The following is a 26,602-nucleotide window of genomic DNA, read 5'->3' on the forward strand; positions in this document are numbered from 1 at the left end:
GTTGAGCAACTAATGAAACACAGCAAAGAAATCAACTTCCATCTCTCTACGACCTACCATTATCGAGATACGGCAGAAAAAGCCGTAACTGGAAATACCCATGATGCATTGTGGGATATATTTTATCAATATCCCCAAAGAAATTTCAGTCAAAACAGTTTTTTTGACTGAAATTACTTTAGGGATAACGATGACCTGGACAAATGAGAACATTCACAGGCTTATTTTATCAATAAAATTGCATTTTCCTCACCAATTACGCATCATAAACATCAAGTATGATATATCACTGTGTTGGTTTTGATCTCAGTTATCAGAATAAATATTATATACATAATTATTAAAATATAAAATTTCCCACCCTAACAGATAAGTCTTGTTAATAAGACTAGCCGAGATTGGAAGGACATGCAGCACATGCTTGTTTGTGGCAGTAAAAGGGGCCTGTGTGCCAATTTGCAGTGACACACTGGCTGTGATTTAAAGGCTCATCATTATTACGATGTGTGAAAATGGAGTGTGTTTCCTTTTTAATGAAAAAATGTTATAGACTTAAATAAATTAATTTAAATAAATATACCAAGTTGAACAGAGTTAAGTAACATTTACTCAATTTCTTCACACATTTAGAGGCCAGTACATTACACTTGATGGTGAGAGACTTGTACTTGATATTCAGCAGTCAAATTTAGTAATTTTTTCAGTGTACAACTGTACAACTCTTTTCACCAAAATAAGACTAGTCTTCTCCTTCTGCGCCATACATTTGATTTTAGTTTTGCCTTTTGTTTACTTTTTGTTACATATTACTCTTCTTCTCTGGGTTGAAACTTTTTCACAGACTATTTCAGTGTTATACAGCATAAAATGTCTTACTATTGTCAGTACAGTCTAGGTGTAAGTATAGTGTAAGCTACATGGAATAATTTCACAAACAGCAAATTTTCTAACTCAGCTGCCTGATTATGTGCAGACTCTAATTAACCAAACAGCTGGACTTCACAAAAGATAAATGATCACTCTAGCTAACTGCCTATTGAAAGTGACATGATTTACTTGAGCAAAGAGAGAAGGAGCAATTGCACAATAATAATAACACAATAATCATGATAACAATGTGCAAACGTTACCAAAGCGGTTTCACTGGACAAAACGTGCATGGAGTGCAGCAGAGAGAAGGTTAAAGCATGTTCAAAGGCAGTATGTCAATGAATTTTGACAGCACCTGTACAAAAGGTCTGTTCAGCTTGGTTGGAAGATCTCTACAGTAGTGTAGGTACTTTAGATTAATTGGATCAAAGGTGTGACTATCAAAGTAAATATTTGATAAAGAAAACTAATAAAGAAAAAATACTAAAAATGTATAACTTTAATTTATTAAAACTTCACACAGAGTTTTTTAGACACTGATGATGTCATCACTAGAGGTCAGGTCAGCCAGTGAACTAACAGTTTTGGGTTCCCTTTGGAGAATCACACCTGGGTGTGACCTGTGGGGGAGAGTGCATGGCAGCATGCATTCAGGGACAAAGACTCCCAGTCTTTTCTTTCGTCTGAGCAGGCTGAGGCCTTCTCATAATCAAACTGAAAGTTCACGTTAATCCAGAAATGAACAATCATCTTTGGGGTGCCGGTTGCACCTACAGTAGGAACTGAAATGATTGTCAAAACAAAGTTTTCCTGAAGCTGCTCAATTCGCTGGGAGGGGTTAGAGGGGAAATACAGGTGCAACACACACTCTAATACATACAGTGTGAGACTGTACAATTACAAATTACTTTTTCCTGACAAAACCTTAGGACTCTGCTGACCTATCCTGTCCTGAGCAGACTATTATAAACCCTGTGCTGTGACACCAGCTTTATTTAATTTGCCTTTTCATCTTCTTAAAGACCAAACTGGGCCCTTGTGGGATAAAAAAAAAACCTCTAAAATTCACCATACAAGAACATTCTTTTAGAAAAAATTTTTTTTTCTCAACCTAAGTTCAGAGTATGAATATGTCCCAAACAACCAATCTTACAGGAGCTGTTGGATTCTTTTTTTAATCCACTGTACAGAATCCCAGGCTTTCTTTTAAAATCCAGACACTCCAAATTCACATATTCAATCACCCTAGGAGGCTAGTGTGAGCACACAGCAGTGTTCACAGGCAGCAGAGACCAAACATGAAGGGATATATGAAAATGAAGAGACAGTTATAAAAGGCTTCTTCATAGTTGGAGTAATTGAGTGTCAGGTGACCTTTTAAAACATTATGAATTTGTAATTAAGCAAGTGAAAGTGTTGAATTTGTGGGCTGTGCTCCGCAGATCTCAGTGCAGATTCTGACCACTGGTTTATCAATAATCCATAACTTTCTGCACAGTGATAATGGAACGTGTAGTGCCATGTTAGTGCTGAAATGATGAGGCGATTAATCAATTAGTAGTCTCATTTTGCCAGCACTCAAGCAAGGTCTCACCGGGGGGTGGGGGGGGTGGGGGGGGTTGCATTCCAATCACAATCGTGCAGCAAAGAGTTTGGGAGGGAACTAAAAACTCCACAAAAAAAAGTAAAGTAGAGAGAAACAAGGTATCTGTTTTGGAGGTAGGGATTTCATCATGAATACGTCACACTGAAGTTTGAAACCGCTCCAGTGCACATTCAAGGTCCAATGAAACCAAATGGACAGCCTCATCCACAAGTGGTAAGTGGAAAGAAGCCGCTGCTTGAATTGAAGGACTTCCAATATATCTGGGACTTTATCCACAAGTGATGATAAGAAGAACCATGACATTCACAGTTGTGGGAGTTTTTTTACTCAGGTTCTGAAGACAGAGCTGAGCTGTAAGCCAAACTCTCAATTTCCTAGTCAATCTGCAGTCCAACCCTCATGAAATGCTTCAGACAACATCAGTTGCCAAAAAAGCTGAATAATCCAGTAAAGTAGAATCATAGAAATCGTGTAGTGCGACCTCGCCTTTAGATGAACCTGTAATCTCCTGGTTGTTGGAAGGAGTTATTCAAACAGCATGGATGCGTGATCAATGGATTTTTTCAGCTAATAGACTAGACACAGGCTGCCCAAACTTTAACTCTGAAGGAGCTCACTGGACTTGTTAAAACCACAGACCATCGGTGAGTCTGTCTGACTCTGACAATGGCTGTGTAAGAAAACGGATCAACAGTGGACATGAGAGTACAGGAATAAGGAGTTGGGCTTTTTCCAAGGCGCGTTCAAATTTCTTTTTTTTTATCGTGTAACAGCAGTCTCAGATTTGATACAGACTAGCTAAATGTACTGTAGGTTGCTAGCTTCGAGGTTGTTTCCCGTGGCAAAGAGGCTTTGAGAACGTTAAAATGCAGATAGCAGAAGGAGAGCAAAGGGAGTGACAAAACTTTATCCCAGCAATGTACATCCCTTAGGCCAATATTCCAGCCACTACAATGCAAAGACCTGCTGCTTTTTTCTTTGTTTCAGTATTTAATGTGAATATGTCTGGGTTTTGGACTGTTGGTTGAACAAAAGTACAGTGAAGATGCCACCTTTGGCTGTGTGAAATTGAAATGAGCATTTTACCCTATTCTGACATTTTATAGACAAAACAATTAATCGATCACTTGGGAAAATAAATGACTGCATATTCAATAATGATATAAATCACTTGTCTCAGTATATGTTGATTAGGATTTGTCTCTTGTTTTTTAGAATGCAGTGATACATTAATACACCAACTATTGTGACATGAATATATTATTCATGTGCTCAACTGGTGCAGTCAAATGACATTGGCATTGTTAACCAGAGGCAAAGCTACATTTCACCACCCTCCACCACATTTTCATTTTTTTCTGAGAGAAACATGGTATCTGTCTTGGAGGTGGGGATTTCATCATGAATGCGTCACACTGAAGCTTGAAACCGCTCCAGTGCACATTCACGGTCCAATGAAACCAAATGGACAACATCATCCGCAAGTGGTAAGTGGAAAGAAGCAGCTGCTTGAAGTGAAGGACTTCCAATATATCTGGGACTTTATTCACAAGTGATGATAAAAAGAACCATGACATTCACAGTTGTGGGAGTTCTTTTATCAGGTTCTGACGACGGAGCTGAGCTGTAAGCCAAACTCTCAATTTCCTGGTCAATCTGTAGTCCAACCCTCATGAAATGCTTCAGACAACATCAGTTGCCAAAAAAGCCCCCCAAATCAAACAATTTACAAATATTATGTTGGCTCCAAACTGTAGGGATCTGAATAATCCAGTAAAGTAGAAACAGCATAAAAACTGTGTAGTGCAACCTCACCTTTAGATGAACCTGTAATCTCCTGGTTATTGGAAAGAGTTATTCAAACAGCATTTTTTCCCCAGTTAATAGACTAGACACAGCAGCGTACAGAGACAAGTAAAGCAACAGAGCTTCAGGCTATATCACAATGGCCCATGCCATGATGCATGTTGTGATTTTGGATATTGCTCCTTGAAACACCTTGAATATACTTCAGAAAGAGTTTTCTTTTATACACTTGTCAATTCAATATAATTGGGTTTGGGACTTTCTGTCAGACAACAAAAGACATTTGAAGATGATTCTGATTCTATTAAATGCCAGAAAAAGGTGAAAAGCAGCAAAGATTATTACATACAAATCGAAAAATAATCATCCTATTAATTCATAATTGAAATCATCCTTCGTCTTAGTGTAACTACCATAGCTCCAAATGAGTGACACGGTATGATGGTTAACATAAACTTAATTGAACAAATGAAAAAATATCATAATTAAATATTTGTTTGAATTAATTGTTAATTATACATATTTGGATTTCATACAGTTGGTGTAATAAAACAGTCAATATAAAGATATCACCCTGTGGTCTGGGAAATTGTGATTGTGAACGTTCAAATATCTAAAATAAAATTAATTGTTTACAAGTATCATTAAAAAAATAACTAATGGATTAGTCAACAAAAATAATTATTATTTTCTGCCCTATGGCATAACATTTAACATACATGAAATTTACTGGTGGCAAAGTGTAAAGTCACTATGTGTAGGACTACACACCTTTCAACTTTAAAGACTCCTAGTGGTGGAATTAAAATACACTGGTCTGAACAACAAAGAGCCAATAGGCTAAAACATTCTACTCTAATTTACACCAAGATTCTCTCATTTTTATAGAAATAAAAATACATGCCATCAGAATAAAACGAAAAACGTTATGAATGAATTATACAGGGTGTAAATACATGATATAGGAGTGGATTAAGTGAAATTTAATGGAGGGACTCTGGGACTGATTTTTCATGTATCACTTGGAGCACATTTGTTCTGAACTATACAAACACACACACTTGTATCTCAAGGAACTCATGTGGTGGTTTTCTGTGAAGCTAAAGATCTTTTCTTCTATCCATCTACTTTATTCTGTCTGGATAGACACTTTGTTCCACTCTCTTTCCAAAATAACATAGAATTAAATAACTATAACTAATAGACCTCTCTAACCCTTTGTGCCTTGTCTTTGTTATGAACCTCATAACCAAAACACTGCTTGAGAAAGTTTGCTCAAATAAGTTTGTCATATCATAAATAAATCATGGCTTTTAAATCCTCGTAAGGGATCAATTCTGACTGCAGATCTGCAGGTTTAGATATGTGCCAGAAATACTGAAATGCGTCCATGTTTATTCATCCTTGAGAACAAAACCATGAATGCCAGATTTGAAAATAAAACCTTTGGCTGTCGTTTTCAGCTGTAATTCTGGCCTGTTCTTGTACTTTCCAGTAGCTTTACCGTACGTCCAGCCATAGCTTGGAGATTCTTGGAGGTCAGTCTGCAACACAGAGACGCAGTGATGAGGGGTCAGCTCAAAAAGAAGACAGAGAGACCTGGTAATCCTGGAGAACTCTGGCAGGCATCCTCGTCGATAGCTTATCGCACATGAATTGCAGAGGTCTGCAGCAATGAGTATTGTCTCGGCCAGCTCCGCCTCTATATTTCTCATTAGAAATCCAATCAACAAACTAACAGGAAGTTAAAGACTATGCTTGTCCATTACCTCTATGTCATCATTGTTGTCTGCTGTAGGCTCATAGTTTGTGTTGAGATTTAGCTCTTTTTGTTGAGGCAGAGCTGGAGAACATAACAGCTTTTCAATGATTTCCCATTTCCATCACATGTAACCACAATGGGGGTAATTTCTCCAGCCTTGATGAATACCACAATTGAGAGATGCATGAGATGGAGGAAATTACATATATAACATTTTGCTCTAGATTGCATTTGAGCTTCACAGACTACACTTGTGATTTCCTGAGTATTGGCAGGCACTGGAGACCTACTAGAGTTGGGATTTTAGGATCTGTAACACACAAAGCAACAGCAGCATGAAATGACGCATTGAACAAAATAAATAAATAAAACATGCATGCATAAATACTTAATCAAATGTGAAATGATTTCATTTCTTGTCAGTTAGCAGGGGCAATGCTGTAGCTTTGCTGAGCTCTGTGACATTTTTCAAAGACAGGTGCACAGAGCACTCAAAGCCTCTCTGACAGGAGAGAGAATCCATGAAAATATGCTTACAAAGATTATATTTACAATACACAGTGGATTGGCAACTGTAAATGTGGGGGTAATTATAGAAATCAAATGCAAACACATCTGCTGTGCAAGGTTTAACACGTCTGCTGTGCAGGGGTGTTGAGAATACTTGCAGGTGTTAATTCTCATCCTGTCCCTGCACTTATATGAGCTTAACAAGACCGCTGTGATGCAAAAGTGAGCATTGTATTAATTTGTAATGAAAAAGGATTTAATATAATGTGAAATGAAGTCCATTTAACCCAATGTTCTGCTCGGAATCTGTCAATGGTGTTTGTTTATTAGAAATATTATATTAAACTATATTAATTCCTTGGTGACCAATTAGTTACCATGTAGGATACAGCAACATACTGTAGATACAGTGACTGTTGACAAAGAAAACAAATAAAGATGTGTTCATGTAAAGCCCATATCACATACTGTATACAACAACATGGAATAAACAATGATTTATGGTCATTCTTCATTAAAGCTATACTTGGTAACTTATAGTTTAACTTTTTTTTAATATTTGCTGAAACTGCCACTATATCCTGACAGCACAATAAGACAGACGATATGTGAAAAAGTAATGTATCTCTGCCTCTTCCAGTCTCTGACACAGTGACAATGACTGCTTGTGAACTCAAACTCAAACTTTGAAACTGATCATCAAATATTATAAAATAATCAAATATATAAATTTCTCATTTTATAGCTAAACATTACATTAAATTGTTTCTGAAAACACAAAATGGGAGAAATACGGTAAGATAATAGTAATTGATATTTGATCAGTCCTGACTAGTTTCACAGTTTGATTGGAGTTCAGAGTAGTCATTGACACAGCATCAGAGACTCCCTTGCTCCACTTCTGAGTTGTTTTTCTTTGGGCACGGTGGATTCTTGCTGATCATGTAGCAGATGCCATTAGGAGCACACAGAGTCTGTGACCCCAAACAAGGCCAATAGTCAAGTCCTTTTCTAAATCTAGAGCAAATTTCAAATGAGAATTTTAATTAGAGATCATCCATCCATCAATGTGATATATATATTACAAGTTAGCTGCATTGAGATAGATGGTGGTGCTAATTATCCAGTCCAGTGACATTTAAACACTTCGGAAAAAGGGGGTGCAACAATATGGCATAATTAAAAGATTCTCTAATCATTGTCATTGATTACCCTCTGCCCAAGTGGGTATGTAGATGTTAGGGCTGTGATCCTGCAGTGTTGGTTTCCCCTCAGTCAGGACAACTTGCCAAAATTCTGATTTTTTCTGAACCAAGTGTAACCATCCCTGCACAATCACCTTATATTGAAAATGTTTTATTTCCTTTATCTGACAGTGTGTTTTTTTCAACTTCTTAAGATGAAAAAGGGGACAGATGTAAATGTCACGTCTCTCCATGACTGTGCCGCTGAGCTGGTGTTCCCTGCCAGCCCAGGCATGCCCTCTCCTAATGGCATGGCTCTAATGGTAACCTGAGCACCTGTGCGCTGCTCAAATAGCTAACCCGATGTTAAAGATGTGTTTTGCCAGTGTGGTGAGTGCCAGCGGAGCAAGCAGTGAACAAACGACTTACGTTATTGACATTTGCTTTGCTCATGGCATCCCAACATTTGCTCAACCCAAGGTGGGTGTGTGATTTACAAAACCTTTAGGTTTATGTTTTAAGGGGAGGGGTGTTGCCTGACCCTAACCTTTTTTATGTGAGTTAATGTTAGTAAGTAAATAGGTTGTGTGATCCCCAGTCAGCAATTGGTCCAGGCGGGTCCAGTCCCTCCAACTTCAGATTTGGAACTCTACAAATCCTGATTGGAGCAGCACCCATCAAAAGCTCCAATCCAGAGGGAGTAATCTAGCTCACCTGTTGATAAATAGCCTTGTCGATTGTCAATCCTGTGCGCTGCTCTGATTTCAATTGATCAGCTCCCCTTCATGTTCTGTGTTGCATGTGATAAATCTGTTGTGTACTCTATTGATTCTACTCCACACCCACAGCCAGTATCTGCCTAGAGACAATAGAGTTAGGGCTGCCGCTCAACCTGTGTTTTGGTTTTTGGCTCAGTTGTAAAGAGTCCTTTTCAGTTACATTTTTTATTTCTTTGTTTTAGTAGCACCCATAGACCATTTTCTTCATTTGTAGTTTGCGTACCTACGTTTGTTATACCTTTTTAAACGTTATGTTCCTAAATTACTCAATATGCCAAAAACCCATGATTTTATGTTGCTTCCCTTTTCTCCTCCCGAGCTGGGTCGTAAAAGTAGACTTTTACATCTAAAATAAAAAATATAGATAAAATATAGATATTATTTTTTCCAAACGATATAACCATCACTGACCACAAACATCCATGCATTCTTCACATTGGCATAGATGTTAAGAAATACATCCAGGAGAGGTCAGCTTTGAGTCAAAAGTTGCTTATAGCAGCAAACATGGTAATGGGGAGAAGGGTCGTAATAATCTACCTCCTCCTCATGTTCTATGGTCGATTGACCTATCAAGATTCCTTATCAAGTCTTGACATGCAAGTACAAATATCCTGAAAAAAAAAAGACAAAATCTCACACATCATCATCCTCCTCCTGTGATGATTAAGGCTGAATTCTGCACGTTTATACATGCAAGGGATTTTTATTATTTCGCATAAGCTGATCTGATTCCTTTTCTTGTGAGTTTGTTTGCTCAAAAGCAGTTCTAAAAAGAGCACGTAGCGGTCACAGTATTTTATTAAGCTGACTTTTGTGTAGATAAAAGAAAGTGAAGTGAAGGTTTGTGAATCTTGCCAAGTGGAATTCACTTCTGACACATGAGCAATAGCCAGACCATACAGCAGTAATAAAACTTGCCAGCTGCTGTCGACAGGGCAAAAATATGAAATTGGCCTTGTCTTATCTCACACTAACAGCGTGAACACAAGGCTACATCTCACCTAACTCATACATTCTCTGGATTGTTGCAATATCGGCGAGTTTCTACCTCACCTATTCTGACTGTCCTGTGACGGCTCGATGTTATGTGCTGACTGAGTCATCTTAAAACAAATGCAGAAAAATAAGCTTTGACTGAAGGGCAGAAGAAACTGTTTATCCTCTAGGCATTCTTCCGCTGAGATAACATGGACTGAGTTTTGAGGATGCTGGAATATTGTACAGCAGGAATCCATTTAAGGTGCAGGCGTCTGGTGAACGCTGTGTGTACTGCACTGCTTAATCCTGAAGAGATAGCTTCCTTAATTGTGTTCATTCCCCTCTCTGTTGCACCAGCCAAATGCAGGATTGTTGAGTAAGCAATGCAAGTTTAACTGCTGAGTGACAGGATTTTAACCACACCTGTCTACATGCTGGGTGTGCTTAGAGGCCTCTCAACACATCAGCCCCATCAATCAACAGTGTCCACTATTGACAACATGTTGCAGCACTCTAAATAGGAATTTGTCAAGACAGGGTTTGCAGGCATTCTGGGGTCTAAGTATTTGTTTGGGACATGAAAAAAATATCAGTATGACTAAAAAATGATGCTGGCCTTAAATACAGGTCAGAAATGTTAAAATCAGAGCATAAATGATATAACATTTTTATATATCATTGTTGTCTGGTGGAAATCTTGTATGTCCAAAACTGTCATTTTCAGGAATGTGGGGTTTTGCTGAGAATCTGAGGATCCTTTGGTGTTACAATATTTAGTTTATAAAAAAAGAACAACACAGAAGTAAAAAAGGACCAATAGCAATGATATATGAAAAAATTACAGAATATTGAGATACCAGGTTTCCACCAGACATTGGTGATATATACTGTAATGTATGGCTTAGTTCAAAGCATGCAGGCTAAGAGTAGAATGATGCTTTATTTGATGTGTTTGAGTGACTGGTATGGACCCGGATATATGACTGTTATAATATTACTTCATTGGACAGGTATTCGGTTTTAATTTTTGGTGTTTGAATTTTTATTTCTTTTTCTTTTTACACAAACCTTAAAACAAATAATGCCTTAATAAAAAAAAAGCCTGAAAGACACCTGTTGCAGTAGTCTCCACTGTGTTTTGCTGCCATATTACAGTTAATTTTCTCTCCTCTCCTTATTCTGCGGCAGGACAGTCGCTAACCTGTTCTTCTGCTACCAATATATACTGCGCTATAACAGTGCCAACTGATGTGTTTAGAGATCTGTTTGCTTACTGGAGCATGCTTCGGCCCTGCTCGAATGTTCACTGTTGATTAGTAAAGAATATCTGAAGCTCAGAAAATGGTTTTCAGGGCAACCTTGTGATCAGTGGGTGACCAACACCAATTTGTAGGCTAACATACAATAAATAAAGCTAAGGAAATGAATGCTAACCTTGATGTTTTCATCATTTACCAGCAGTTTTGCTTTGGAAATTAACCTATATGAAACAATAATTTTGCCAGGTCATTTCAAAGTCAAAATTTCTCCTGAATGTGTAAGTCTCTTTGTGGTTTGTTACTGTGAAAGCTGACAGTTTTGCCAGAGGCTGTGTCATGCCAAGTAGCAAAAGTTTAGAAATCTCATATTTGAAGGTTAGAACTGTGGGCTTGCAACTACATTTGCTGCAGGCTGCGAATGCAAAGCTGAGAAAGTGTCTCAGTGAAATCCTTATTTACCACAGTTCCACAGTGGGGCCCTTGAGCAAGGCACTGGAAGGGAAACACAGGGTTATTTTAAAATGAAAAGCTGTATTGTCTATTTTGAAAAATAGGCATGGATGTGACCATGTAAGCAAGATCAATACTTTAAAGCAACTGTTTCTGGAGAATAGTAGAAGACGGGTCACAACTGCTCGTTACTCAAAAGACAACATCTCGTTTGACTGCACCACATTGTGAACTATTGAGGCTGCTGTCAAATGATGAATTTCTGTCTGTACTGAACATTGATTGTGTTTGACAAATCTGTGCAAAGTCAGTCCCAAGTCAGTAAATAAGCCTTTCTATTTGCCTTTCTCAAACCTGATGTTTATGTGTCAGTAACGAAAAAGAAAATCAATAACTCCTAATGATCACATTGTCATCTGTGTTTGGCAAGTCATCCACATGAATTAAAATAATAGTGCCAACAATACACACTGGAGATCAAACATAGAGAATAAATCATTAAAACTTGATTTATTATTCTGTTATTTTTTAGTTATCATAATTTGATGGAATATCCACTGTGTCTACTTAACTACTGCTGTGCTTGCATGTTTTTTAAATAACCAAGTAACTTCAACAAACACCTTTTAAAAATGATTCAAAAATGAATAGGAAGTGTAGAGACCCTTGCTTTGAATGACTTCAGCACATCTGCGCCCACAGGACATCACTAGCTTCTCACACTGCTCGGGTTTGATCTTGGTCCATTCTTCTTCAGTCTCTCTCACAGTTCAGTAACTGTAGTGGGTTTCTTAGCCATTACTTTGTCACTGAGGATTTTCCAGAGATTCTCTATTGGGGTTTCTTTACACTTCCTATTCATGTTTTAATCCTATAGCCCTAAGAAAACATTGTTTAAATCTCCTCTTCTGACACAATTGTAACTGTAATAATCCTGTAACAGTTCTCTAATTTTGCTCACTGTTTTTTTGTTGAAGTGTCTTGGTTATTTAAAAAAGCATACTTGACCATGTGCTGGTCTGAGATTAGAGCAAGGGTTCAAAATTCACTTTTGATCAGAAAAATTGAAATATTGATAATGAAATGTTATCATAATTACCAGCACAGTGAGGAATGCTTTTGCTAGTGGCTCCCTGTTTTTTTTTGTTTGGCACTATAATGTGCCAAAAAAAGCAGTAGCAGTGTGCTCACAAAGGCAGTGAAGAAGAAAACTGCTAACAAGGATGGAAACTATGCACAATTTGAAAAAATACAAAAACTGGTTTTGCTGTGTTTTATTAGGAAAGGAATTATTTCATAATTTTTGTTACTATAACTCAATGATACACAGTACATTCTAGTGACAAACATTCAATGTAAATACCTATAATTCATACCTTTTTATGGATTAATTATTGAATTATTAAATCTCAGTTCTTGGTATGGTTAGAAATATATATAGAACCAGTTCTACATGTACATTGGGCTGGGTGCCAAAATATATATCCATTTACAGCACAATATAGCATGCTTTCTCAGCCTGGAAGACAAACTAATCTTCCAAACTCATGTTTCCTTTGTCCTGGCAGGTAGATCTCTCCCATTCAGACGGATTTCCAGTTGTCCTGGCCCTTTTAGACTCATGAAACTACGATCAAGCTGTCAAACCAAGCAGCGCTGATCAAATATACTGTATTGACTATTTCTTGCAAGAAATATTTTCAGAAATGCATTTTGGTGTACTTTTTAGCTGTAATTGGAGAGTTTCTTACCGGGTCTCCATTGTTTTCAATTGAGCAAGCACTGTTTCATTGCTGTAAAGGGTTTGAGGTCCTGTTTAATGGCTCTGGTTGGTTGTAGGTTTATCCAATTGCACCATTGATGAAGCCAATGGTGTTTTTATGGAATTAATTATGGATATCAATAAATAGTCTTTATGAAATAGCCTCAGCCTTTTTGTATACTTCTGTGAATCAAATACTTTACAAATGAAAAGTACCAAGTATTTTCTGATTTTAGTGCTAAATGAAAAAAGTGCCTTCCAAATTCCGTTAATATTGCCGTAACGCAATTTGGCAACTGGTTTTTCAACAGAAAAAAATGTACAATAGACAATATTGTTTTGACAATAACCATCATCATATCGCCCAGTCCCAGTTCTGCAACACATTTAATTAACAAAAGAGGAATGTAAGTCAATTAACAGATAAAGTAGCTTGTGATTGTGTCACTGCACAGTGCAATAGAGCAAGGTAACCAATCAACATGGCCACCTAGTCTTTAAAGTCTGATTAGTAGAAGTCATTGGAGCAATTGTTAACTTTTAATCAGGGCATTTGTGATCAATATTCTATCTACTAGATCCTAACATGAGCCTTGAAAATGTTGAATACTGATCTATGTCTCACATTTATTCAATCCATCTCAAATTATTGATATGGGCCTGAAGAAAAAGAAAGAGAGAGGAAATTCAAGGAATGATGGAACGATGAGGGAAAAGCTCTTGGAGGGGAGCGAGAAAATTAATAAGACAGAAACATAGAGACAAAGAGCCTCTCAAGGTCATCAATAACCCCGTTGGTGACCACGGCAGCACTGTCCTAAAACTTCAGCCTGACTCAAATATTATCTCCAGGCTGCAACATCTACTTGAAGACATGCTTCAACCCCCTCAAAGTCGATTAATATTGATTCTGCATTTGAGCAAGCATGTGTGTCGCCTCAGGTGGAACCAAATTACTTTGAAACACCCCAGGAGGGCTATGCTTCTAGTACTATACTGAATACCATTAGCTGACTGGACTGGGAAAATAAAACTAAATTAAATCAAATAAACAATAATAAAAAGCTGTTTCAAGCAAAGGAGGATCAGTCAGGCGAAAAAGGCTGCAGTAATGTAAAACATCAGATCAATGTTTGTGTTGGATTTGACCGAGCCACTTTCACTTCAGAAACATCTGCCCCTCATATGGAAATGATGAAAGTGTCAACACCTCATACACATTCAGATGTTAGTGAATATACTGTATTAGCCTGTGTTATCCTGTGCTCCTAAGCTTCTTATCTTTCTGCTGAACCTGTGCATGACACATCACTTTGAAATGCTCGCTTCCCTGTCCATGCAGTTATTTGTAAGCTTTATATCCAGATAGTTTCTGATTATTATCAACTAAATAAGTTAGAAAGCAGGGAAACATCAACAATAAGTCTGCAGGCAACTTCATTCCTGATCAGCTATGTATTTTTATGACATCATCCTTGTTGGGTCTATGTAAATCATAAATAAGTCATTGAGTGTGGTCTTTACCTACTCTGTAAAGTGTCCTGAGATAACTTTTGGTTATGATTCGACACTATAAATAAAATTGAATTGAATTGAATTGAATCATTATTGACTCATTAATTAATATAACTTGCTCTTCATTCTCTAGGTTAACTGTAATTAATGTAAGGGCCGATTCTAAAAGCTGTAGTGGTGTTTTAGAAGCTTTAAATTCCTGGAACCCTACACATTCTCTACAATGGAAGTGTTTTTGCCGCATTTTTCAGAAGTCAAATCTCACACATCTGGCACTTCAATTTGAATATTAATATTTGTCTTCACTACCTGTGTAATTTTGAGCATTGTACTGGTGCTTTATAGTCTAAGTTTAACTGCAACACAAGACTTAAAGTCTATTGTTGTCCAGGTTTGCAGAATTACATTAATTGATTAGTCAGTCAACAGAATGTGAATCACCAACACTTTTGATCATCGAGTAATTGTTTCTTATTTTCTCATGGAAAAAAAATAAAACCAAAATGTCCCAGCATCTGAAATGCATATATTTGCTCCTTCCCATCATAGCAAACTGAGTATCTTTGGGTTTTGGGCTGTTGGTCAGACCAAACAATGAATTTTAACAACAACTTGCACTTTGTGAAATGTAATGGGTATTTCACTGTTTTTTCTGATATATTATAGAACAATAAATTAATTGAGAAAATAATCATAAAGATGAATCAATAATTAAAAGTACTGCTAACTGTAGCCTTACTTCTGGTTTAACTGCAAGGCAATGGATGTATGCATATAGACACTGATAAAGGAATAAAGCTGTTGAGACATGTCGAATGGGTTGGGTTTCAACCTGCTGAACTCCAGGGGTCTCTCTGCATGGGTTTACTGGGTGCTTTGGTTCCTTTGCAAAGTTCAAAAACATACAAGAAACTCTAAATTACCACTAACTGTGCATGTGAGCACGGGTGGGTGACTGTCCTTTTCAGCCTTGTGATAGACCGGTGACCTATTCAGAGTGCAAATCCACCTCTCACTCAGTGTGAGCAGGGATATGCTCCCGCTCCCCTCGACCATGCAGTGAACGACAGTGGATCCTTGGAAGAAGTAAACATATGTTTCATCTGCTTATTCAATACTTAAATGTGAATACATAGCACTGTGTCTCTTTCGGTACTGCCACTAATACATCATTTTAATTGAACTGATAATTTACTTATAGCCAAGCATTTTATATTTTATATTTATCAAAGTGCCATTCATTTTATTTCCAGGAGAAAAAATCTAACCTAATCTATCAAACCCTCCCTCCTCAATTTATCACAACATCTTTCAAAAGGGAGATGAGATGATGATAAAATATATATATATATATATATATTTACACCCATGTAATTTCAGCTATAGTCCTCTTTCAACCATTCATTGAATATGGGAACAAGACCAGGGGCGGGGCTTGCCAACAGGCAAACCAGGCAATTGCCTGGGGCCCCGGCTTCCAGGGGGCCCCGACTTGGGCATCCTCCCCAGTGACCGGTGCCCCAAGTGCTAATGTACGGCACAGCAACGACAACAACGGGCATTTACTATGAAAAAGCGCCGTAGCAACCCCCCTTGGGGGCCCCCACGTCACTTCTGCCGTCGGCGCTGTCTGTGTCAATCAGCGCGAACCGCAGGTTTGATTGTTTGTTTAGCACCGAGCTCCGCCCACTTACACCGAGCTCCGCGCTTGCGAAAAGATGAAGAGGAGTTATCCCAGCGGGGCAGAAAAGAAAAAACAGAGGAAGGAAAGGGAGGAAAAACGAAAGTAAGACAGTGGTAAGTGCATTGTTATGTTTTTCTGACTGACTGTGTTGTGTTGTCACGGACTCCATAGCGGCTAATAAGCTAAAAACTAAGCTATGACGAATGCGTAACATGACACAGCTACATGAAGCTAGCTAGCAGGAGGAGATGTGCACCACTCTCCAGTCTCAACCAGCAGAAAACAACAGAAAGTTTAGTGAGGCAGACAGTCTAACAACAACAACAACAACAGCAACAACAACAACAACAGCCTAATACGGTGGAAACCGCTTATAGTGATCACGGATATAGTGATCAACCGCTTATATGGATCAAAAGGCTTGGGACAGAATCATTTCTATACAAATGCTGTTTAAATAATTCGTTTATAGTGATCGAGAAATCAGCTTATAGTGTTCATTTTTTTTCTCATTTTATGAATGAAAACGTGCTGGACGTCTGCTTCTGCCGAGTGAGCTAACAGCTAGCTAACGAGTGAGCTAACAGCTAGCTAACGAGTGAGCTAACAGCTAGTTAATGTAAGGAGTTGACACCGGCAGCAAGCGCGCGAATCATGGCTGGAAAAGGGAAGTCATTGCCACCTGATGAGAAACGTCTCCTCAAGGCTTATGACAGATTTTTTTTTATCGTTTTGAAAAACCAGTGAACTTGGTGTTAGACAACACTGATCCATGGAAACATGTGAAGTGACTTCTTAACGCGGCGCAGCGGAGCCGCAACACAAAACAGACGTAGCTTAACTCTTCTTGATGCCGTTGTTATCTTCTATGTTGTTGTTCTATGAAACAGTGTTTCAAAGTTTATTTTAAGACTTGTTTTAAAAAAATGCACCGGCTTCACGGCAGAGCCGACGCACAGAAGAAGTTACTGTATTTGTATTTATGTATTTATGAGTTATGTCTGCGCACTGCGCAGTAATATAACTTGCATGGTTCCTCTCAAAAGGAGCATTTGAAACGAATGTGTTTGAAACCATAATAGAATTCAGTAAATGCTGAAACGGTTCGTTTCGTGCAATTCTTATCATTGAAAAACGATACAAATGGCGTTTAGATAATATTCTGCATAAAAAATGTGAAATACTGTAATAAGAATTCGGTTATAGCGACCAACCGCTTATAGTGATCAAATTGGCTCTGGACCAACGTGATCACTATAAGCGGTTTCCACTGTAGTATGTAATACTAAAGTACACCTTCTATGATAAGCTTTGCATAATGATGAGATGAACTTAATAGTGCCAGAAAGGGAGAAATATGTGTTTGGCAGTACATATGATATGTGCACCCACCACAAGAGTACATCAAGTGCATAATACATGTTGAACTTAACAATATGTTTCCCTCTCATCTCTCCTCAGGATCATTACTGTCTTTTTTAAACCAACACATCCAGGGAAGGATGATGTTCCCCCTCCCATCCCTGATGACAACTGTAAGTTCATTATTCCACAATTGATAATGTTATGCCTTAATATTCTTCATGGCAGTAGTATTAAGCTGTAGTAGTAGAAAATGCTGTGCACATACATAATCATATGCCTGCCCTTAGAGATTCTCATATGCCCTGTTGTTGTTTTTTGAGTTTAGTTCCATCAACATCCACCTCCAGCAGCACAGTGGTTTCCCAACCTCCTGTGCAGGAACATCCAACCGATGATCAGAGATCAAGTCCAACTGCTGACACAGATGACTGTGAGTTAAATATTTTTTTTTTACTTCCATAGAGAACATATAACAATGACAATAATAATAACTGCAACAAGAATTGCTGTAATTAGCCCATGCTATTAAAGATTATTTATAACAAATATACCCTGTTGTTGTTTTTTTTTCTTTTTTGTCATCAGCTCCATCAAGACCGAAATGTGAACAGTCAATTTTATTTTTGTATTTATTTTATTGTTAACAACATTCAGATTTCTATTTTTTGTAATAAAAAAAGTTCATATTTTATATTGTGTTGGTGTCAGTTAATTTACAACAATTATTGATAGGCGTAGGGTTTTAAGAATTTCTGTTCCTCCCTGAAATTCACTTTGAGAACCCCTAATCTCTTCTAAAGTATTATTTTCAGTATACATATCAAATGTCCCAGAAATTGTGTGCAAAAAACAATTTTTTTCACTGTGGAGGGATGGGGTGGGGCCCCCACAAATTTCTTGCTTGGAGCCCCAAAGGACCCTTGCCCCGCCACTGAACAAGACACCACTTGCAGTACATGCTCTCTGTGTGTCATTTAGTTTTTCCACAGTCGCTAAGACACATTTCTTGAAACCTTCCACCCTTTTTCCCCAAAACCAAATATTCAAACTACATTCACAAAACCTCTGACTCCTCTGGCAAAATCACAGTCATCACAAAACCATTTTATCTGTGCTCACAATCCAACAATGCTTTCAGATGACACAAACAGCCAGTCAGTATACAAACACTACTGAGTAGTAACACACTGCATCTCTCACCACACACAAATAGCAAAACAGGTAATTTCATCCTCAAAATCACATATTGTAAACTCTGATGCTATTTTCCAAAATACAATCATACCCTAAGACAATACACTACCAAAACACTGTATCTCAAAATAAAATCATTCTTTCAAAACACTTACACATGTTCCCTTCCAACAGCAACATTTAGTCAATCATAGCACAATGTCATAAAACGATGAACATCAGATGGAATTACAGAAACTATCACATAAGGTTGGTGTGAACATTTATTCTCAAGTCTGTAACACGTCACACAGTCACACAGTAAACAAGGCCATTGTAAGAAAAAATGTGGAGTATAAATATATGGCATACACGTTTTAAACACTGCAGAAAAAGTAACTAAGAAATATATGTAGGTTAATCTTACAGACCCCCCCCCCCACACACACACACACACACACACGCATGCACACACGTTCCTCTCTCTCTCTCTCTCTCTCTCTCTCTCTCTCTCTCTCTCTCTCTCTCTCTCTCTCTCTCTCTCTCTCTCTCTCTCTCTCTCTCTCGTATCACATGACCTGTTTAATTGCACCCCTTGGGGTTAGAAAATTGTGTTTTATCAATATTATCGCAAATGCAATTAATCGTTCAGCCCTAGATTCAATACAAAAAATGACCCATATCAGATGTACATTTTATGAAAAAGAAAAAAATATACAATCAGAAAACAGCTACAGAAGAATTTGAAAAAAAGAAAAAAAGTCCTCTTCTAATTTGCCTGGTCTTCTGCATTTGGCCACATGTTCTCATCGACATCACACCTGATATCTTCTCTGGCAAGCTGTGATCCGTCTATTTGCATAAATTCAATCAGCTGTGTCTCAGTAGCAATGCAAAAAAATGCGGGAAATATTTGTTTCAATCAACAAAGTGAACAGCTGTTAACTTTGACTTTAGCCTTTAGGTTATGTTTAGAACATGACGTTATCTTTTCTGACATACAGTGTGAAAATGTCAGTAAAATTCCATCAATTAATGTTTTGGTTAAGCTAGTGTGAAAAAGAAGTTCAAGCATTTTCGTTTTAACTATGCATTTTCTGTCAAAGCAACAAGAAATGTGTTAATCATATAGCCTACACACACATATGTTGTGCTAGCTGTGTTAAGAGTTTAGGAAAATTGTTAAAAGCATTGAAAAAGGTGATATCGCATCTTAAAAAAATGTAATACAGAACATATTGTATACTATGACTAGTCCTACTGCAAGCAATGCAGTAATACATCCGGCCTCAGCATCACATCTTTGTTCAGGCAAACATCAAATCTCTCTACGGTATGTCACCACATACAGTACCATCCTCCTCTTCTTCCTCCTTTTCCACCACCTCTTATACATACAGTTCTCCTCCCCTGCCTCTCAGATTCTCATGCTGTGCGCTCTGAACTGGATCATTTTCTAGTCAACTGGTTTAATCACATATTTAGAACCATGTGCATTCAGCATTCTGCAACGCAGGTGCATTGCAGTGCAAAATGTGTTTTAGCGACAAAGAATGTGTTTAGAGTTTTTCTTTTTTTTAGAGTGAATGATTTGATAACTTGGTTTAGGGCACTCATCATATGGTTCAGAGAATGGGGTTTAGTGTTTTGGCAATTGTGACGCTGTAAATAACAGAAATTAGAAAAGGAAATAAAATGCATCACAGTTTTGCACAAACTGTTTCCTGTAGGTGTTGTCATTAGCAGATCTGCTGCAGGTCTGTTTGACAAGAGTGGAGGTCAATTGACAAATCTTATATAATTCGGGTTGTGCCAAAAGAGGATAATCCGGGTCAAATCTCATTCTCACTTCTCTGAAATTGATAGTCATCACGTATGCATTAATGCCAACCCACGCATATCAAATGGGACATCTTGAGGAATGATTTGACCACTCATTTCAAGAGGCTGATTATCAGAGCGAAATCTTCATCGCAGCAGAATCAAACGGTGCACTAGAGATAAATCAGACACACTTTCTCATTTATCGTTAATGCAATCAAAGGGCTCTCTGAACAGACTCTCGAATCAACATTTGGTGAGAGGAGAAGAATCATATGTGCCTTGGTTAAAGTGTTGCCAGCCAAAGGGAATGGTGTGCTGAGAAAGGCGGAAAGAAAACCGAACTCTGAAAGCTTCAACTGATTGGTTATTTCTGCAGAACTCTGCAGCCCGACAGGGAGATAATGAGCTCTCTTTGATCAGGGGAGCATTGTTGTAGATGATCGTGTGTGTGTGTGTGTGTGTGGTGCCAGCAACAGTGCCTGATGAATATTCAAGGAAGACTGTCTGTGGTAATATCCCTGAGGAGCAGCTGTCTTGTTGTTACACACACATGGGAGGCTTTCCACACACCTTGTAACAATCACATGATGTTTGAAATACCGCTAGTGCTGTAGATCACGAAAAGGCCATTTAGAGGTAACTCAGGGTCACGTACAAGGAAACTGGATTGGAGAAAATTATGAAGATAACAGTTTATTATCAGTTTGATTTGTTTTGGATGGCTGTAACAGAAAATTATGATTGCATGCTAATTACTTTGTAAAGTGTATCAATTAATCATTTGAACAAACAACAGCAAAAACATTCATCACTCTCCAGTTCAGAAATTTGCAGGAGTAATTGTTTCTATTTGATTTTGCCAATTAAATAAAAAATGATGAGTTAAATTGTGTTCCGTCTTGTTTTGTATATTTTACTGCTTTACTAAACCATCCTACTTTTTTCTTTATTTTTTTTCCACACAAAACCCTCAGGGGGTCAACCACTAGAGTAGATTTATCAACTGAATGCAGCTTCCTCCTCTTTTTTTTCGAGGCAATAATTAATCCCTCATTTGTAAAAAAAAAATAAAGCTGCGCAGAGATAAGGGACTATGGTCTGGGAGTCATTTGGTATAACCTCTGCATCACACAGCCCAAAGCCTATTTGTTGTGTCACGTACAGTTGTTCTCACTCAAGCTGGCAGAGCAACACAGGACTGTCGCAGCTTTGTTTTGCTTGCACAATCACTCTCGACAGAGGGTCTGCACACATTCTGGACCACCTTTTATCTATTAAATCCATTCAAATCACATCCAACAGCTGTAAATGTGCCACATTTCCATCAATTGAAACTTTATGGGCTTTATTTTTCTGTTTATAAATACTTTATGGTCAACATTTTAAAAACTGTTGTGGTACAGCTGAGTCTGGTGTGTGTGTGTGTGTGTGTGTGTGTGTGTGTGTGTGTGTGTGTGAGTGTGTGTGTGTGTGTGTGTGTGTGTGTGTGTGTGTGTGTGTGTGTGTGTGTGTGTGTGTGTGTTTGGTGTGTGTGTGTTTGGTGTGTGTGTGTGTGTGTGTGTGTGTGTCCTATCAAAAGTATTTCCAAAGCAGGAACTCCACTCGACCAAGACCATCCATTTCCACTTATAATGTGCATTTAATAAGAATTAAATTGGTGGGTGGATGGATGCTGTTTGAGACGCTTGATAATGACAGTTTGACTTTTCATGGCTTTGATATGTGGATGACAGCCCCCTGTAAGGCCTAATGGAGCCGTTCCACCAGCATCTGTTAAGAATGCCTCATTGAGTTTACAATTAGTAAAGGCCACGGTTCAGTGCCAGGCTGTGTGACCACCGAGAGTGGGCAAATCCAAGAGCCTTTAACACTTTAATCACAGTGGGAAAGAGAGATGGGATTTTATTCAGTCAGCAGAAGACTGATGTGTAGCAACCTGCCAGGTATATTGGTCATATATTCAATTATTTTAAATAAATCTGGTAAAAAGTCCACAGTCAACCAATTTTTTTCAAGACTTTCTGACTTACCTTGACTGTGGCTCTCAGCCCCAAGCCCATTGGTTGTTAATGAAGGCAAAAATCTTAGAAATTATATACTATTTTTTCAAAAGTAATTTTCCTGAAACAGGTGGGCACTGTGCTTTACTTTAACACGCGTAAATAGCGCATTCTTAACTCAGTCAGGTACGATCACAGTTAGCTAAACGTAGCTTATTTTAGCTAGATATTGCCATGTTTTTGTGAGACAATTAATTCACTTGAAGGGGCTGCGCTCAACAGTCAGAGCATTCATATAGCATCAAATAGCTATTTTCTATGTATAGATAGAGTGGAGTAATAGCATCTTGAGCAGAGAATGAAGTCACTCTCCCTGTGTGTGTGTGTGTGTGTGTGTGTGTGTGTGTGTGTAATCCCAGCTTCTCTCTTGTTTGTTTTGATGGCTAGTCTGGATGTGTGTTGATGTTAGTATATGTGGCTGGGAAAAAAACACTGGTGTTTCACATAATGCAAACCTTTCTTTAAAGACTAAATATTGAAAATTGATCTGCTACACTTACAAAGACAGTCCAGTTGCCCTACATTTTACACAATATAATACATCCCCCGACATCATAGTGGCACACTGGTATTGAGAGAGTTCAAATTTCAAGATGAGTAGGTAACTTAAAGGAAGCTCTCCTGAGACACAAAGCATATTGGATCACTGAACTAGAGACTCTTACACCTCTGGGAATGAATGAGTTCCTGGATCTCAGAGCATTCGTGTAAAATGCCCCTGTGGCAAAGCTCAACCTACAGACACATCCTTGAAAATACTTTTTTTGTGATTTACCTGCGTTTACCTTTTTTATATGAAAATAGACCACTTTCTTTCAGTAGAGATGGACTTGTTTGGCCTCTGGTTCTGCGTTTTTTTCTATTTAAACCATTCTTTTTGAGTGTTCATTTTTCATTAATTGATTTAGCCTGTATTCACATGTGGACACAGAGAGATCACACAGATATAATGGGCTCTGCGGTTATTACATGATGGTTTTAGGCTGTGGGACAACATGAGCACAAGTTGTATGAACATATCATTCACAAAGATGTCCGTCCATATTCGAATCCTGTAAGTTGCCTGATGGTGCGAGCTTGGTTCTGCTTGTTTGTGATGGACCACCAACCTGTGTTTCCATGCCTGATGCCCAATTCATGCTGGGACAGGCTACATATCCCTGTGGCCCAAATGGAAATCATTCATTCATTCATTCATCTTCAACCGCTTGTCCCTGTCGGGGTCGCGGGGGGCTGGAGCCGATCCCAGCTAACATCGGGCGTGAGGCGGGGTACACCCTGGACAGGACGCCAGTCTATCGCAGCCGAATGGAAATAATAGATTTAAAAAATAGATGGATGGATGGACAGTACATACTGTACAATCGACACTCACACTAGACAGTCAAAGTATGGAGTGGTGGTTTTCAGTTTCAGTTTCTCTTAAACAACCTCCATTGTAACCTAAGTTTAAGTCACCTAAATTAAACCATTACCTAATGAATTTTCTCATTTTTACCTTAATTCAAAGGGAAACGGTGACTTTTGGCACTTATGGTGCTATTATATTATTTGTCTGATTACATGATGAGTATGTAATGAGAGTAAGTGTAACCTTCTCAACACAGTTGGGCTGCTCTTCAGGTTATAATGGTGTGTAAATGCTTTCGTCAAACCTTTTTTTCTTAACGTTTGTAAGAAAGAAATCACAGTGCGACATGTAAGCTAGGAGCGGCTGTGGTTGCTCTATAATTACAAATGTCCTCCATATGTTAATTATGAGATTCAAGTTACAAAATAAGTGACTTTGCCAGGCTGGACAGTAAAAGGCGGGTAATAGTGTTACGGCTCTGTAGATTATAGAAGTGTGACAATTAGAGGGAGAGAACAAGATTGATCATCATATTTGTTCTGACTTTCTGTTTCAACTATCGCACAAGAAGTAGTCAGCCTGACTCATTGATCCCTAATATGACTCAGGTTTGTGCAAATTAGAATCCGTGGCCTCGACTATGGCTCTGAAATATCGGTAACCTTACTGTGCTGTATAGTGATAAATCCATGGTGCTGTCTGTGGTGCTTGTATTTGAAAGCTTTTCTCTGTGTCGTGCGCTTCTGTCAGTTTCATGTTTGATCTATATTCTCTACTACTACTTCTAATAACTATGTAGCTGCGGGGTATTGAAAAATACAGAACCAAAAGAGTTGTTCATGGGGCAGTTCACTAGTTGTGGGTGAATCCAAATTATTAAAGGGTCCAATTTAACAAAATAATACAAAAATTATAAATGGTCCCATCATAGTGTTTTAAACCAACCCAGTCAACAGAATAAAATATTGACATTGTATGTTTCTCCAAACCAGAGATGTGTCAAATCTCAATGTTTCATTACTGAACCGCTGACACCCATGTTCATCCGCTACTCTTCACATATGGACCCCAGTTACTTTTTGAGCTACACGGTCACAGTTTTAAACATAGTTAATGTTGGGAATTCAATCAAAAACTTTTAATTAGGTTTACCTTGTACCCAAACTTCTATGATGTTAGTAGTACTTTTATCTTCTCTTCCCAGCAGAGCAAACCTCACTGTGTATTTTTACTTTCTTCTATCAGCGGTACTTTATGATCAAGGTCCGTGATCACACAGCATGGCAGGTATTGGGACCTTATTCATAAATTCCTCCACCCTCTAATCAAACAAGTGACCCTGTGAGTTGGGAAAAGTACAGCATATTGAGGGGGCGCCGCCCCCTTCAGCCCCCCTGCTCACACCAAAACCAGTCAAGTGAAACAAGGCCTCTCCATGGCGAAAGCAGAGCGCAAGCACTTCATCTCTCACCTCAAAATCATTATTATCTGATTAAGTGTGATTAAGAGAAGATCATTAGCAGCTGCATGTCCTGTCAGTAATGATTACTTTGATGGGTGCGTTATACCCAATGAACTCATCTGCAGGCTTAGCCTCTTTAATGATTAGGGAAGCATTGTTTAGCAGAGCTCTTGGATGAAAGGTTGACTTGTTATTGTCTCAGCAGAAAGTCAGAGTGAGGTGATCATCCCACAACTGCATTATAATGAACTAAATTGTTCTACAAGGGGGATGACATTGAACAAATTTTAACTCCAATTTTTCTATATTGTATACGTGTGTTACTCATGTTCAATCTATTACTAATAATGCTGATCATTGGTGTATTCAGTGGTTTAATATTAAAAATAACCAATTCCCATTTCGATTTATTTTTGAAAACGAAATGTAGATTGATAAGTTTGGTAACTTTCTATGAAAAATGTGTTTGGTTTTTTCATATTTGCTGAAAATGTCACTATATCCTGACAGCTTCATGAGACAGACGATCTGTGGAAATGTCATGTAACTCTGCTTCCACCTGCTTCTCTCTGTGTGCTGCTAATAGCATCTAAAGGATTTTACGATCAACCTAAAACAACCACTGAGAGCAGAGCTGTCACTGACAGTGTCTATGACTTTATGTGAACTCCGATCAAACTGTGAAACTAGGAAGCTCTTATCAAATATGAATAAGTATTCTGTGTTTTCAGAAACATTTTAGTGTACCATTGAGCTGTAAAATGAGAAAGTTTGTGACCAAGTCAAGCCAAAACCAAGCAACTCCCACTTGACGACTGGCTCAACAAACAAAAAACTTACTGCTACTTGATTTTTTTTATAGATTGTCTGTCTCATATTGCTGTCAGGTAGAATTTCCGCAATTATAAAGAAAAAATAGAAATCTTTAAAGTTGTATTCCATAAGAATTGAGATACCTTGTTTCTAGTGGCCTATTTGGCGGTAAGATGTAATTCTTTCAGAGCCCTCCATCTTGTCACATTCATGGTCACTATGTGTGTTGACTTTTTTTTTTACACTTCTGCTCTTACTACAAGCCTGACTTAGAAGCTGGAAGTTCCCGATGTCCCATTACAAGTGAACGCAGCATAGATGTTACTGACGATCTGGGCTGGCAGACCAACCACTGTCAGCAGCGTCACTAACATGGCGACCTATGC

The 26,602-nt window shown here is 38.2% G+C and overlaps 1 long non-coding RNA gene across 1 annotated transcript; it reads left to right on the top strand.

Annotated features, from left to right (window-relative positions):
- Window positions 1-16,091: 16,091 nt before the first annotated feature.
- Window positions 16,092-17,922, top strand: LOC310947561. Its single transcript, XR_014593216.1, has 3 exons — window positions 16,092-16,281; window positions 17,630-17,703; window positions 17,859-17,922. It is a non-coding gene; the product is annotated as an uncharacterized lncRNA (long non-coding RNA).
- Window positions 17,923-26,602: the final 8,680 nt, after the last annotated feature.

This window comes from Echiichthys vipera (assembly GCF_963691815.1).
Source record: "Echiichthys vipera genome assembly, chromosome: 5".
NCBI lineage: Eukaryota > Metazoa > Chordata > Actinopteri > Perciformes > Trachinidae > Echiichthys > Echiichthys vipera.